The sequence below is a fragment of the Theropithecus gelada genome, unplaced genomic scaffold, assembly GCF_003255815.1.
Source record: "Theropithecus gelada isolate Dixy unplaced genomic scaffold, Tgel_1.0 HiC_scaffold_15987, whole genome shotgun sequence".
Classification (NCBI taxonomy): Eukaryota; Metazoa; Chordata; class Mammalia; order Primates; family Cercopithecidae; genus Theropithecus; species Theropithecus gelada.
In genome coordinates this window covers 224577-240746 of record NW_020257754.1, presented here as the reverse complement: position 1 = coordinate 240746, position 16170 = coordinate 224577, and positions in this window count along the sequence as shown.

The window sequence follows — 16170 nt, the reverse complement described above, 5'->3', positions numbered from 1 at the left end:
CTTACCATGTGCCAGGTGCTTTAAAAAGTCCTTTTTAAATGTTGGAAGTCATTTAATCCAGACAAGAACCGTGCGGTATATTTGTCAAATAAGGAAAAAGAATTATGGAGAGAGTAAGTAATTTGCCGGAGGTCACACAGCCAAGAAGCAGCAGAGCTGTAATTCTAACCCAGGAGGCCTGACTCCAAATCTCATGCTCTTAACCACATCACTTTATTGTCTCTTACTAGCTTAGCATCCTTTTCAATAACCAGCACATTGCCAATGCTCAGCAAATATTTATTGTACTGATTTGAGTGAATAGTCCCTTTAGGAAAGGAAGATAGCAATGGGATTATGCTTTTGGTAGTTTCAGCAAAATTTTTATTTCGGCAGCTTTCAAGAAGAGTTTGGTTTTCTTTTGTTTTATTTTCAAGTGTTTATCTGCAGTAGCAGGTGGTAAGAAAAAGATTCTCTTCTCCATTTAGCTGAGTAAATATCAAGTCATGTGGCTGGATCTTCATCCCAGCACAATTGTGTGCTCTCACCCTGGGCAGGAGGCAGCCTCATGACACAGCAATGCCCAGTGGGCAGTAGTTGTAGCAAATGTTTAGTTACAACAGCATAGCACCCAACTTGTAATCATTAATATGAACCCATGCAAGAGTTCACTGCAGCTGTGACTTATTTTCCTGGTGATTCATTCTGTTTGAAATATAATGTACTCAAAAAGCAGCAAAAACTGTAGCTAGAAATCACTGTAATGGTGTTCATGAAAGCTATTGCTAATTTACGGTCCAATTAAAACTAGAAATCCAATTATTGCTGAATAACATAATTGCAAGAAAGTAACTTGAATTGCACATATGTCAGTAATTAAGGAGGAAGCTTTAATAACAAAATCTATTTGTACTATTACAAGGAGGGGCCAAAGAGGCTGAAGATTGGCTCCAGGGTGGGTCAGTGCAAGGAATACCCCAGCAGTTGGGTGCTTACAGTAGGCTCCAAATTTTGTCAACGTGGTTTGCTTTTACAGCCTAGCTCATGGGATCCTGGCAAGATAAATGCAGAATTTAAGAGCAGGATAAGGTTGATCTCTGAATCACATCCTATGAAGCATCAAATACACCATGAGCCCTGAAAAGTTAAATATTAGAAGGTATCATTTGTTAAACACTTGAGATGCTGTAGAAAGCAGTTGGCAAAATAAATGTCAAATGTTGTACCTTTACAGTTCAAACTCTGATTTTGACCTTGCGGTTAACTTTACTGCATTGATTATGTTACTTCCAGTGGAGTGGCCAGGTTGGTGACAGTCTGGGTTTGGAGAGACAGAAACTGGGCATATCCAGTGTGTCAGCTATTAAGAAAGCTGCCTTGGGTTTTGGCAAGGTCTTGCTGCCCAGCAAATGATGTAGTCCTCTTTATTTGCGTGGTCTGCAGAGGGGGCTAGCAGCATCTCTTGCAGAACCCCAGGCAGGTGGTTCATTTACTGCAGAGGCAATCAGGTAATGTGAACTCTTACTGAAATATAGTAGGGCTGCAGTTCTCAGAATGCGTGCGTCAGAGTCTCCTAGAGGGCTTGCTACATACATACAGATGCTGGGCCTGACCACCTCAGTCTCTGAGTCAGTAGGTCTGGATTAGGGTTAGGGTCTGAGATCTGCATTTTTAATACGTTCCCAGGTGATGCTGATGATGCTTGCTGGTTTTGGGACTACACTTTTTTGAGAACCGCTGTGGTAGGATAGATGATAGCTGGGTCCAGTGAGGAGGAGCTAGAGTTAGGAGTGTGAAAAGTTTGTTGGAGGGTAAAAGCTGTGTGGAGGGGAAAGTTGGAATCAGAAGCTGGGCTGGGCATGGTGGTTTATGGCTGTAATCCCAGCATTTTGAGAGGCTGAGGCGGGAGGATCACTTGAGCCCAGGAGTTCTAGACCAGCCTGGGCAACACGGCAAAACCCTCTCTCTACTAAAAATAAAAAAATTCGCCAGAGTTGGTAATGCATCCCTGTAGTTCCAGCTACCTGGAAGGCTGAGGTGGGAGGATCACGGAGGGCAGCTGATTTGGGAGGGGCAAATTAGCTGGCAAATGTTAGGAAAGGGGTCAGAGGCTTTGCTAATCAGATTGGGGTTTAGAGTATGGCTCCAGCCCCACTGAGCATCAGGTATGTGAAACAGATAAGCAACTGCATACAGCTTAAAAGTAGTAGTAATAATGGGCACCATTTATTGAGGTCCTACTATGTGCCAGGTGTTTTAGTTAACTTTACTTTTTGAAGTAGATCTGTGAGGAAGGTGATATCATCCCATTTTACTGAGAAAGAAACAAGAGCTCTGAGAATTTACATGTTATCCTGTTGCAACTTCAACTGTGTCTGATCCCAAAGCCTGAGTCCACCCAGGAATGAGCGAAGGTGATGTAGGGAGGGGCTGTGGCTCAGATAACTGTGAGCAGCAAAATGTTTTCAGAAGGATCTGGCGAGGCAGAGACTCCTAACATCTTATGTGTTCCTGTCAGGATTGGCTCAGGACCTGGGCAGAGGTGAGTTTTCTGGTAAAGCCCTTACTCGATACCTCTGCTGAGTGTGTGGGGAAGTAGGAGCCAAGAGTTACAGCCATTTCCCTATAAATCACAATCCCTAAATGGGAGGCAAACATTTAGTCTTAATCATAAAGAGGTAAGATACTTATATTAGTTTCTCATGGCTGCCATAACAAATTAAAGAAAGCTGGGTGGCCTGAAACAACAGCAATGTATTCTCTCAAAGTTCTGGAGGACAGAAATCTTGGATCAAGGTGTTGGCAGGACCATACTTCCTCTGGAGCCTGTAAAGAAGAATCCATTTTTGCCTTTTCATCTTCCAGTGACCTCAGGCATTCACTGGCTTCCTTGACGTAAGGCTACATCACTCCAGCCTCTGCCTCCATCTTCTTGTTACCTTTCCTCTATGTGTTTTCTCCTTCTTTGTCTCTTATTAGGACACTTGTCATTGGGTTTAGGATCTACCTGGGTAATCTAGTTAGATCTTATCTCAAGACTCTTAATTACATCTTCACTTTTTTTCCAAATAAGGTCACATTCACAGATTCTAGGGGTTTGGATGTCTTTTTGAAGGTTGTTATCCAATCTACTACAATCCTTAAATAAATGTTTCCTAAGAAATCAAGGGTAAAAGTTGTTAGAATGTTTACACAAAATAACTATTGTTTGTGAATGGATGATGTATCTTCTAAAAAGTCGTAATTGAGTAGTTTTCTGTGGATTCTGAAGCCCAGATTTTACAAATAATATTTCTGGTGGATACTTTCAAAGATGGTCACCAATACTTCCTCCCAACAATTTCTCCCTATCCTTGTGGAAGGATGTCCACATCCAAAGGTAGGCTGTATTTTCCTCTCTTTGCACCTGACCTGACCTTGTGACTTGCTTGGACCAACAGAATGCAGTGAAGGTGACCTTCTGGATTTCTGAGCCTGGGCCTGGCAACTTCTGCTTCACTTCTTGGGAGCCAGCTGCTTTGAAAGAAGATTGAGCAAGACAGCTGAAAGATATGTAGAGAGAGAAGCCAAGAGAGTGCCCAGCTATTCCAGTTACACCTACAGACTCACCACATGTATGAGTGAAGCCATCTTGGACTTTCCAGCTGAGCTCCCAGCTAAAGGCAGCTGCAAGGGTGATCCCAGCTGATGCCATGTGAAACAGAAGAACCATCCACCTGAGCCCAGCCAAGGTACCGAATTGAGAAAAATAACAAATTGTTGTTTCAAGTTAGTAAGTTCTGAGGCAGTTTGTCGTGTCACAATAGGTACATAAAACAATGCTGTAAATCATGTCATTCAAAAAGTTTTACATGGGCTAAAGGAAATGATAATAAGCACTGTATAAGCAAAAGAGTGTTTGATAGTGGGAATGAAAGTCTTTAGTGGTTTGCCTTGGACATTGTTCAGGATCTCAAAAGAAAGTATGCACAGGACACAGAGAACGTGAAGCTATGTAGGAGGAAGTGTCTCTCATCTCTGGCTTTGTTTTTGGAAGTATAGCCTCAGGGGAAGAATACTGTAGACATCATGACTTGGAGTTCTGGTTTTATAATGATATATTGTGCAAACCTGGAAAGGTCATGCATTGTCTCTGAGCCCCAGTACAGAAACATTTGTGTGGCTTATAATAACCATTACTAATTATGAGGCCCCTGATGCATGCCAGTTCTGCATATGACTATTTTCATAGCAATCCTAATAAGAGTATTATCCTTATTTTCAGACAAGGAAGCACTGGCTCAGAGAGGGTTATGGTTTGCCTCAGATCACACAGAGATGGGGAAAGAAGGGTGGATACAGGTATTCAAACCCCAGGCAATTACCTCCACCATTGTGCTTTTTCTACTGTGCTGTATCCATGGGCTTACTTCTCCCCTTTTTGGCTGGAGGCAGGTAACAGCCAGCCATTTGAGCAGGTCATATGGTCAATCACCATTCACTGGGGCACATGGGCAGGGATTCACAGGCATCTGTAAAATCACCCCAGAATGTCTTCTTACTTTATAGCTTATCCATACATATCTTTCTCCTCTAACTGGTTTTTCAGCATCATTTCTGCTTCTCCCTCTTCCATCCCTCTGGTGTGTTTGGTTTGAGTTCATAGGTGGGAGTGATGAGGTGGAGGGAGACCTGTGAACAGGGATAAGAAAGTAGAAACACAAGATCCTGAACAGCTTTGGAACTAACTGCTAGAGATTTTTATTCTTTGCAATGTTTCTTTTATCTATCACCCCCTTGAGCTTTCTATCTTTACCCTGGTTTGGCCTGGCACCATCTTTAGCAAGGAGCTCCTTATCTAGCTACCCCTCAGTCTCTCCATCATCCTGTTTATCCTTCCCACAGCCACCAGAGTTGTCTTCCTATGCATAAGTTCGACAATGTCATTTGCTTGTTCAGAAAACTTTCATGGCTTTTCATTGCCTATGGAATAAAGAAAAATATTTTTAAAATGTAGGATGTGAATAACATGTATTTATGGCTCATAGTAACTATATTTACGAACTGAAATAAACAGAATGTACAAATCACAGCATCCATTTTGTTCTATTCTGTTTCGTTCTGCAGTGTCTGAAGCTACATATGCCAGAGGCCCCTGGCTTGGGAGGGAGGAGAGCTGTTTTACTCCCAACACAGCTCAGACAAAGCTAACCACGTGAGTTTGTTTATGTTAGCTTAAGTCCCCCTGTGAGAGGCCAACCCTAGCTTGTGCAGAATCCTATGAAGCATTTCATTTTTTTTTCCTGAAAGAAAGTATTAATGAAATACTTGTTTTGTGCATTATTGTCATTATTATTATATCCACTCTTGACTAAAAGAGAGTACAAGAAACTATTGCTCACTTGCTTTCTATGTGGGGAGAATGGGCCATCCCTGTCTCTTTCCTATCTCTCTTTGACTTTGCTATACAAATTCACACTTAATTTAGGATAACACTGCGTTTGATCTAGAATTCACTTCTAACAAATGATGGAAGTCTTTTGGTAAAGACTCTGTTCAGGAAGTGTTTTAAAAAATTTTATTTCTTTGTATATTTATTTATTTATATTATACTTTAAGTTCTGGGGTACATGTGCAGAACGTGCAGGTTTGTTAAATAGGTATGCATGTGCCATGGTGGTTTGCTGCACCCATCAACCCTTCATCTACATTAGGTATTTCTTCTAAGCTATCCCTTTCTTGGGCCTCACCCCCAACAGGCCTTGTTGTGTGATGTTCCCCTCCCTGTGTCCATGTGTTCTCATTGTTCAACTCTCACTTATAAGTGAGAATATGTGGTGTTTGGTGTTCTGTTCTTGTGTTACTTTGTTGAGAATGATGGTTTCCAGCTTCATCCATGTCCCTGCAAAGGACATGAGCTCACCCTTTTTTATGGCTGCATACTATTCCATGGCGTATACGTGCCACATTTTCTTTATCCAGTCTATCACTGATGGGCATTTGGATTGGTTCCAAGTCTTTGCTATTGTGAACAGTGCTGGAATAAACATATATGTGCATGTGTCTTTACAGTAGAATGATTTATAATCCTTTGGTTATATACCCAGTAATGGGATTGCTGAATCAAATGGTATTTCTGGTTCTAGATCCTTGAGGAATCGCCACACTGTTTTCCACAATGGTTGAACTAATTTACACTTCTACCAACAGTGTAAAAGTGTTCCTATTTCTCCACATTCTCTCCAGCATCTGTTGTTTCCTGACTTTTTAATAGTCACCATTCTAACTGGCGTGAGATGGTATCTCACTGTGGTTTTGATTTGCATTTCTCTAATGACCAGTGATGATGAGTTTTTTATCATATGTTTATTGGCTGCATAAATGTCTTCTTTTGAAAAGTATCTGTTGATAACCTTTGCCCACTTTTTGATGGGGTTGTTTGTTTTTTTCTTGTAAATTTGTTTAAGTTCCTTGTAGATTCTGGATATTAGCTCTTTGTCAGATGGACAGATTGCAAAAATTTTCCCCCGTTTGTAGGTTAACTGTTCACTCTGGTGATAGTTTCTTTTGCTGTGCAGAAGCTCCTTAGTTTAATTAGATCTCATTTGTCAATTTTGGCTTTTGTTGCCATTGCTTTTGGTGTTTTAGACATGAAGTCCTTGCCCATGCCTATGTCCTGAATGGTATTGCCTTGGTTTTCTTCTAGGGTTTTTATGGTTTTAGGTCTTACATTTAAATCTTTAATCCATCTTGAGTTAATTTTTGTATAAGTTGTAAGGAAGGGGTCCAGTTTCAGTTTTCTGCGTATGGCTAGCCAATTTTCCCAACACCATTTATTAAATAGGGAATCCTTTCCCCATTGCTTGTTTTTGTCAGGTTTATTGAAGATCAGATGGTTGTAGATATGTGGCATTATTTCTGAGGCCTCTATTCTGTTCCATTGGTCTATGTATCTGTTTTGGTACCAGTACCGTGCTGTTTTTGTTACTGTAGCCTTATAGTATAGTTTGAAGTCAGGTAGCGTGATACCTCCAGCTTTTTTCTTTTTGCTTAGGATTGTCTTTGCTATGTGGGCTCTCTTTTTGGTTTCATATGAAATTTAAAGTAGTTTTTTCTAATTCTGTGAAGAATGTCAATGGTAGTTTAATGGGGATAGCATTGAACCTATAAAGCACTTTGGGCAGCATGGCCATTTTCATGGTATTGGATAAGCTGGTTGTTCCTCAAACATCCCAATAGATAAGGGGTATGTTAACCAGAGATGTTCTTGCTCAAACCTTCTCTGGAGCAGGGGTGCCCATGTGGATTTTAGTGGGCTTTTGTGCTGGGTAAAAGCCCCTCCAGTTAGCAGAGAGAAAATGGTTGTCACTAACATCCAAAGATTAACTCTAGGCTGGTGTTGCCATAAAAATATATCAACAATGCTAATAATTTTTGTTTTGAGACAGGATCTCACTCTGTTGCCCAGTGGGGAATACAGTGGCGTGATCCTAGCTCACTGCAGCCTTGAACTCCTAGGCTCAAGCAATCTTCCTCTCTCAGGTTCTTGGGTGGCTGGGATGACAGGCAACAAGTCACTTTGATTGTTTAATGTGCAAAGAGAACCTGCCCTGAAAATCCTATTTCTCTGGTGTGTTTGGTTTTAGTTCATAGGTGGGAGTGATGGGGTGGAGGGAGACTTGTGATCAAGGATAAGAAAGAAGAAATACAAGTTGCTGAATAGCTTTCCATTCAAAAGCAATGGGTGCAAATGGAACAGAATTTTCGGAGGCTTTATCATCTATTCCAGGTTTCCCCAGACTTTTCAATACCAAGGACCTGTTTCTTAATTGACACTTCTCTCACGTACTCAGGCTTTAAGATATTTTGTCTCCAAAATGACTTTATTAAGCAATAAATAATATTTTATTAAATAACAACATGTGATCGTCAATCAGATGTCTGATGAATGTGAGTTGGTACAATTGTTGCCAAAAGCAGATAAACGTTTTGTTGTTGTTGTTGGCTTGTGCAGATGTATCATTTGATTTTTGTTGGACTCTCAGAACCATAAAAATACCTAAGGGCTGGCATTTCCACTTTCCCAAATTTCTCTGTGTCCAAGAAACCGTGGTATTTATTACTAGGTTATTTTATAATCTTTCTAGATATGAAGTAACTGTCTTAAAATATTAAAAAGGGTTAAGTATACAATCTTGGGTGTTACAAAGTTATTTGATGGACTTATGCTGAACGCTGGCCAAAGACAACCCAAAGAAAACTGAATTATGTGCACTTAAAACTAATCTGTGCCAACCTGTCAGGAGAAATTTATAATTTGATTTCTAGAAATAGGATAAAGGAATGAAGTAAAGTCTAATTCCAGTGTGTAAATTAGGGAAATCAACTTCTTCTAGTTTGCTCCTGAATGAACTGCTTTCTATTTGGCATACTCAAGAGCGAGGTCTTCCCTTTAATACACATTGTGAAATAATTGCTCTGGTGGAAATCAGAAACATGTAATGTAATGTATTAGTTTTACTCAATGATTCTTGAAAGGTGATACCTCAATTAACAAATCTTTAGGGAAAGAGGCAGTGTTGAAATAAATATGCTCCAATCTCCTTCATAAATCAAGCCAGATAGTACTGCCTCTAGGCATTGGCAAGACAAAAAAACAAAACAAAACTGAGCAGAGTGGTTTTAGCCGTGCCCAGATGTAAGCGAACAAGGCTACCCCTTGGCAAATTTATAAAATGTTTCAAGGTTCTCTTTCTCCACCTTTTACTTTCTGTTACCCTTTGACAGGCTGCCCTGTTTCTGACTTAAAGAACTCTATACTTTTTTTTTCCGTCAGAAATTGGTTTTGTATCCATTGTATTTGTTAATACACAGAATGTTAATTTAATGTGAATGAATTTTAATAGATATGGTAAACCAAACCAGTCCTTTGAATTCAAGCCTTATATAAATACAAGCTTTGTGAATCTTTGGGCTCTGAGCCGCTGTAGCCCAAGCATCTAGCTCAGTTCCTGGCAGGCAAATCACAGAGGGTAGTTGAATGAATAATGAAAGACTTGGTTCCTTTGCACCTGAAGGAATCCAAGCTGAAGGAGTGGGAGAGGGAAAGGCTTGGGTGGGGTGGGGAAGCAGGGGAGGCTTAGTGAAGCCGGTGAATTGAAATCTTAGTAGGTCTCCTCTGAGAATAACCTTGACTTAGTTCCTCCAGGGTATCTGATAGATATGTCAGAAAGGGGTGGGTTTCTTCCCCTTCTTCCTACACCCCCTTTTTTTGGTCTCTGTAGAAAACAAGGAGGGACTGTGGTTCCTAGGGTCAGAGGTGCTTGTACTTATATAAATAACTATAAAATAACTTTTATAGTTATTTTGCTCAGCTACCTAACTTGCTGGGTTCAGGGTGAAATGAAAAATGAGATTATTAAGAATTTCATGCTCTCATACACTGCTGGTTGGAATGCAAAGTGATGTGGACACTTTGGAAAAGAATCCAGCAGTTCCTTAAAAGCTAAACTGAGTTACCATATGATCCAGCAATTCTGCTCTTAGGTACAGACCTGAGAGAATTGAAAACATATGTTTACATAAAGACCTGTACATGGATGTTCATAATAGCATTATTTATTATAGCCAAAAGTACAAACAACCTCATGTCCATTAACTGATGAATGAACAAACACAATGTGGCATAGCTATGCAATGGGATATTGTATACATTGTATCCATACAATGGAATGTTATTCAGCAACAAAAAGTAATGAAGTGCCGATACATGCTACAAGGCATATGACGCCTGAAAACATTATGCTAAGTGAGAGAAACCAGATACAAAAGGCCACATATTGTGAGATTACCTTTATATGAGATGCCCCAAATTGGCAAATCTATAGAGGCCTAAAGTAGATTAGTAGTTTCCAGGGTCTGGGGGAATAGTGGAGTGGGGAGTGACTGCTAATGGGTACAGGATTTCCATCTGGAGCGATGAAAGGGTTCTGAAATAAGATAGTTGCACAACCTTCTGAATATACTAAAAAAAAGATGGATTGCACACTTTAAAGGGTGATTTTTATGGTATGTAAGTTATATGTCAAAGAAAACATTAAGAATTTCAAGACAGCAGTAGCAGAGCATTAAAGCGAGCCTTGAGCCCTTCTGAGTTCAAGTCTCTGTGCAATTGTACCAATGCACACTCACGCAGCCGACCCTGCCTTCGGTCTCTTAAGCCCTCCCACCCTTTGCCTCCTCTCTTCCTAACTCATGTTGCGTATTTTCTTCCACATTTAATGCTGTGTTAACTAACACATGGCATGTAAAGCAGTTGAGGATACAGTGATTGACTATCTCAGTTAGCCAGGGATTGAGGGATTTCCCGGAAGGTGGGACTTTCAATGCTAAAACTAGGAAAAATCCCAGGCAAATTGGGAGGAGTTTGTCACTCTAGTGGTGCATAAACATTATTTTACATAATCATTTCTCCAAATTGAAATCCTGAAGCACATCGCCAGGTTTCTGATTTCTACCAGTGATGATGGGAGTGTGGTGTGTAGCATTGGTCCTGGGCCCCATAGTTACTTTATTTGTTTGATAGAAATTCAGAATTTCAGGCCCCTCCTGGGCCTACTGAATCAGAACCTACATTGTAACTAGATCCCCAAGTGACTCACATGTACGTTAAAGATCTGTGCCCTGTGGTGGAGGACAAATGATGGCTGAGCAGAGAGAAGATCAGGCTCTGGTGCCGAATTTGCCACTAGTTGGCTGTGTAAACTCAGACCTTAAGTTGCTTAACCTCTCTGGACCTTAGTGTCTTCATTCATGGAGCACAGAAGTTGGATTCTTACAGCTAGTGATTAGTGAACACATAAATACTTGTTATATGCATCTGGATTTGAATAACCCAGACCTACTTAACTCCTAAATTAGAAAACTCTCCTTTGATCATTTACTAGCTTTGTAACTTTGATCAGATGACTTTCAGTTTTCTCATGAGGGGTTATTGTGAAGAATAAGAAAAGTAGCATTTACAAAGCGCCTGGCTCAGGGTAGACTGTCATTAAATGGTAGTTTTTATTTTTTGTGTTACTAAAATCTAAGCTTCTGATAAGACTGTACATTAGAATACATCTTCATGAAAACAATTGAATCTGGATATCCTTTTTGTTACTGGAAGAATCCTTGTGTCTGGAGTTGAAGAGCATGTAGACTCTTAGTGTTAGGTGAAAGAATGTATTTGACTCCTGATTCCTTCTTATTTAGATGATTTTAGCTTGGAGGTTTCCTATAAGTCCAGTCTGCATCTACTCAGCACCTAAATCTTGTCTTAGGATACAGCTATCAGTTACACGGAAAAATATCAGGAAAAACACCTGCAAACAGGATACATCAATATGGTTTTCATGGTTAAGCAAGCTAAGCTTTGATCTTTGGAAAACACTGGTGACTGAAGTTCAGAGCTTGCGGTTTTCTGTGCAGGCTGGATTTTTCCAGTTAACAGAGGCACGTGAACGGTTCTGAATCTATAAGGTCTTTGTTGGATATTTTTTGTTGTTCTTTGGTTCCAGCACTCCATCAGATTTACATGTGGGAGATATAATTAGCCACAGACTGATTGCAAAGTATCAGCCATAATTTAAAAATGTGAATTAACATAAAATGGCAAGCATTAAAAGTTAATGCTAACTTGATGCTCATTTACTTTTGCATCCAAATGAGCCTTATTAAGTTACTTAGTCCATCTAAACATCAGGGTTTTTTTCTCATATGCCAAGTTGTGATAACAATTTCTTATTGTAAATGCTGATAACACTTTTGAAAAGCGCAGGTTCAGTCTGCTGTTGATAATCAATTTTCAGCTTCTTCTGTGACCTGGTTTAAACTGACATCACTGTACCGTTTGGCATCTTAAAGTCCCAAGTACTTTGTAAAGGGCTTTCTAATGGAAATTATATTTTGACTGTCAAGGCCCTGTGGTTTCCTTCACTGTCAGCACGATCAATAACTTTGGGCAGGTGGATGGAGTGCAGATGGGGATGGAATGTATGGAAATGTAGCAGGCCTATGAGATGTGGGCTTAAATAAGCAAATCAAGCCAATTGGCTTAGAATTATGATGGCTGGCTTTCTAATGCATATTCAGGGAAGGCTGAAAAAATGTATGAAATTTAATTGTACCATAAAGCTGTCACCAGAAAATATATACTGAATATCAAGCAGGGTAACATGTCTTCTGGAGAGTTAATCTGTGAAAGTTAAAAAAATTCAAAGAATGTGACAGTTGAATAAGTCATAGAAAGAAATAGGTGGTGCTAGGGAACAGTTTTTGGAACAAGAAACAAATCGCACAAACTCAAATTTAATGAATGAAGCACATTTGATAGCTTATTGTCCTTAGCAATTTCCCTACTGAATATGTAGAAAAATTTGGGAAAAAAGAGTGTAAAAAGTGAGGCAATTTTAACATTTTCTATGCCGAAGATTTAAGACAATGTATCCACAATATTTAGATAATCATTAATATTGTAATACTAGATGCTTTAGTATTAACGAGTGGAGTTTTGCTACTTTATGGTAAAAACCAATGTTTCTGTAAGCCAGACTGAAAATCCCTGATACTGCATCTAATAGAGAGATTGTTTCTCACACTTCACTGTGCATGTGAATCACCTGGGGATCTTAAGGTATAGTTCTTTTGGTATTTTTTTATAGAGGTAAAATTCACATAACATAAAAGTAATCATTAACCATTTTAAAGTGCACAACTCCATGGCATTTAATATATTTACAGTGTTGTGCAACCATCACCTCTATTCAGTTCCAAGACATGTTTTTCTTCAAGGAATCTCTATGTCCATCAAGCAGTCACTCCTCATTCCTCCCTTGCCCTCAGCTCCTGACCACCACCCATCTGCTTTCTGTTGCCATGGATTTGCCTGGCCTTGATGCTTCAGATAAATAAAGTCATACAATACGTGACCTTTCATGTTCTGGCTTCTTTCACTAAAATGCAGATTGTGATTCCGAAAGTTTGGGAGCAGAGGCTGATTTTCTTGCATTTTTAATTCCCTCCCAGGTGATGCTGCTGCTGCTGGTGTAAAGATCTTGGATAAGGCTGCATCTCCTGGGCGGAGGCACTGCAGTCCAGTGAGCGTCAGGGAAGACTGGACCACTGATTCTCTGACTTCTTGTTGAACCACTGATAGGATCAAGTGGACTTGTTGGCTTATTGGTGCTTAGAGATATTGAGGATCCCCAATAGATCCTTTCCACAGAATTGTGTAAAACTTCAGAACATGTACATTGTCATTTATGCTTTATTTTGTCAAATAATTTTTGCCATCTGTATCAGAGTTGGCAAACTGTGGCCTGGGGGTCAAATCCAGCCCACTGACTGTTTTTATAAAGCCTGCCAGCCAAGAATGGCTTTTATTTAAAAAAAAAATGGTTGAAGAATAATCAAAAGAAGAGTAATATTTTATGGCACATGAGCATTATGTAAAATTTAAATTTCAGTGTTCACAGATAAAGTTTTATTGGAAGACAGCCAAGTTCATTTGTTTACATATTGTCTATGACTGCTTTCATGATACAATAGCAGAGTTGACGGAGACCATATGGCCCATAAAGCCAAAAATATTTACTGTCTGGTCCTTTTCAGAAAAAGTTTGCCAACCCCTTATGTATATGATGACTTCAACCTGCAAGTACAGAATAAAGACAGTGAGATAACCTGCAAACTCCTCATGAAGAGAAAAGGCATGCACTATTAGGCATATAAACCCGAAGTTAAACATTACCAGAAAAAAAAATCAACTCATAGAGATGAGTTTTACAAAGCAGAGCTTTTAAAGAAGTCCTAATTTCCTAGTCAAAACAAAGAGCTAAAAATCAGATTTCTGCTCTTGACCAAGAATTAAAACCTTTCTCTCTTTCTTTCTTTCTTTCTCTCTCTCTTTCTTTCTTTCTCTTTCTTTTTCTTTCTTTCTTTTCTTTCTTTCTTTCTTTCTTTCTTTCTTTCTTTCTTTCTTTCTTTCTTTCTTTCTTTCTTTCTTTCTTTCTTTCTTCCTTCCTTCCTTCCTTCCTTCCTTCCTTCCTTCCTTCCTTCCTTCCTTCCTTCCTTCCTTCCTTCTTTTCTTTTCTTTTCTTTTTCTTTTTCTTTTTCTTTTTTTTGTAATCCACTCTTGGCCATCTCTTGTGAGCCTCCTCACATTTCCATAGCTGTAAAGCTGTATGTGAAAATGTCAAGTGCTTTTTAAGAATGGATTTTACACTTGCCATTTTCAAGTGCAATGGATTTACACTTCAAAAAGTCAGACACAACTTCATAATTGAATTTCACCTGATCTTTTCAAGTGCGAGGCCCTGGAACTTGGCGTCAAGGACAAGCTCAGAACTAGACTGAGTTTTTACAGGTGGAGTCTCTCCTGCATTCAAGCCTTTAAAGTGAATAACAGATGACTTATGCAGCTGAAATACTTTTGCATTCCAGCCTAAATTATTGATGGAGGTTCACAATGTTAATTTTCCTGGTTTATTTTTTGATATTAAAGAAATTATGGGCTGGGTGACCTAGGATTTGTGATACACCCACATCTGACTGGCATAGCCACTAGGGTAATTTTTAAGGAAATGATAGTTTAAGCTTTAGGGATTGTCTCAGGTTTTCATACCTAAAAGATTAATGAACTAGAAAAGCCCAAGGTTGCCCCCAAGAAACCTTCAGTGGAAGTTACTGACTGTACCCAGAATGTCAATCATTCGGAAGACAGACATGCACACACATCTAAACTTTCACAAAGATGTAGTCTTTGTGTCTCTTGAAGAATAAAAAGGAATGTATCTAAATTCCGAGGTTCTAGAAAACTTTTTTTTTTTAAAGGAACAAATCAGAAATAAATGAAACACGTGTTTTTCTGACTCACAAAAAAACTGTTAGCCCAATATTTTGGCAAAATTTGCATTCTTTGCATTAAGGAAATGCACTGACTTGAGTTTTGTGTCCTTATTTGCTTCTGATATCTTAGAAGACTGCATGTAAATTTTTCTAAGGTATAGTTACATATAAAGTATGAAAATATTTGTAAATGTGCCCTAAAGGTACACCTTTCTTTAGGATAGCTGTGCATATTTGTAAAATCTGCAAGTTCTACGTAGTTATTCCTTCTGCAAAACCTGATGAATGATATTTGAAATTCAGAGGAAGCAGTGGATAAAAGAAGCATGAAGTCTCCTGGCAAATGGAGAGCAGAAGTTACACCAACATGTTCTCTTCTGTGTCCTCCTAATGCTCCCTACAGGGAGTTAGCCAAACTGAAAGGTCTGAGTTCTCCACAGGACCACCCTCACATCTGATGCCAACTGCAAGTTTAGGGGGTTCCCTAAACCATCCCCTGGTTCCATAATTCAATAGAAAGTCTCACAGCACTCACTGAAACTGACAATACTCGTGGTTATGGTTTATTACAGGAAAGGATACAGGTTAAAATCAGCCAAAGAAAGAGACCTATGGAGCAGAGTTTGGGGGTTCCAATCATGAAGGTTTTGTTGTCCTCAGCATGTATTGCCCTCCTAGTATCAATGTGTGACAATATACATGGAGTATTGCCAACCAGGGAAGCTCACATGAGCCTTGGTGGCCACGGGATATTGGGGCTTCATTACATAGGCATGAGTGAATGACTGACTGCCCATGTGGTTGAAGTTGGTCACCGGGTGGATTGACACAATACGACCCAAAGCTGCCACCTTAAAACACATGGTTGGTCTTGTTGGTATGGCCAGCCTCCAACCTAAGACTGTTAGGTGTGTCCACTGGGTATGACACAGATGACTTCCCAGAGGCTGAGGACAAGGGCCAGACCTCTCTTTGGGTAAAACCCCATTTTACACTGCAGACTTCCCTTTCAAAATAAAAGCAAACAAAAAAAATTTTCAAGAGGGGGCAGTAACCTCAAAGTGTTACCAACCTTTGGGAAAATTGGTCTCCTATACTTCCTTAAGCACTCTGTTTTATACTTGAAATTCGTAAGTGAATGGAGAAGAATGAGAGTTCTTCAGTCCCTAAGACCCTCATCCATATACCAAAGAGAAGGAGTTTTGTTATTTATTTAGAGAAGAGTAAGACCTTTTATTCTAGATAGTTTCAAAGACAAAACAAATTACAATAAAAAATACAGAGATCATTTACTGTTCTATATTCATCAGGATTACACGTTAAAAA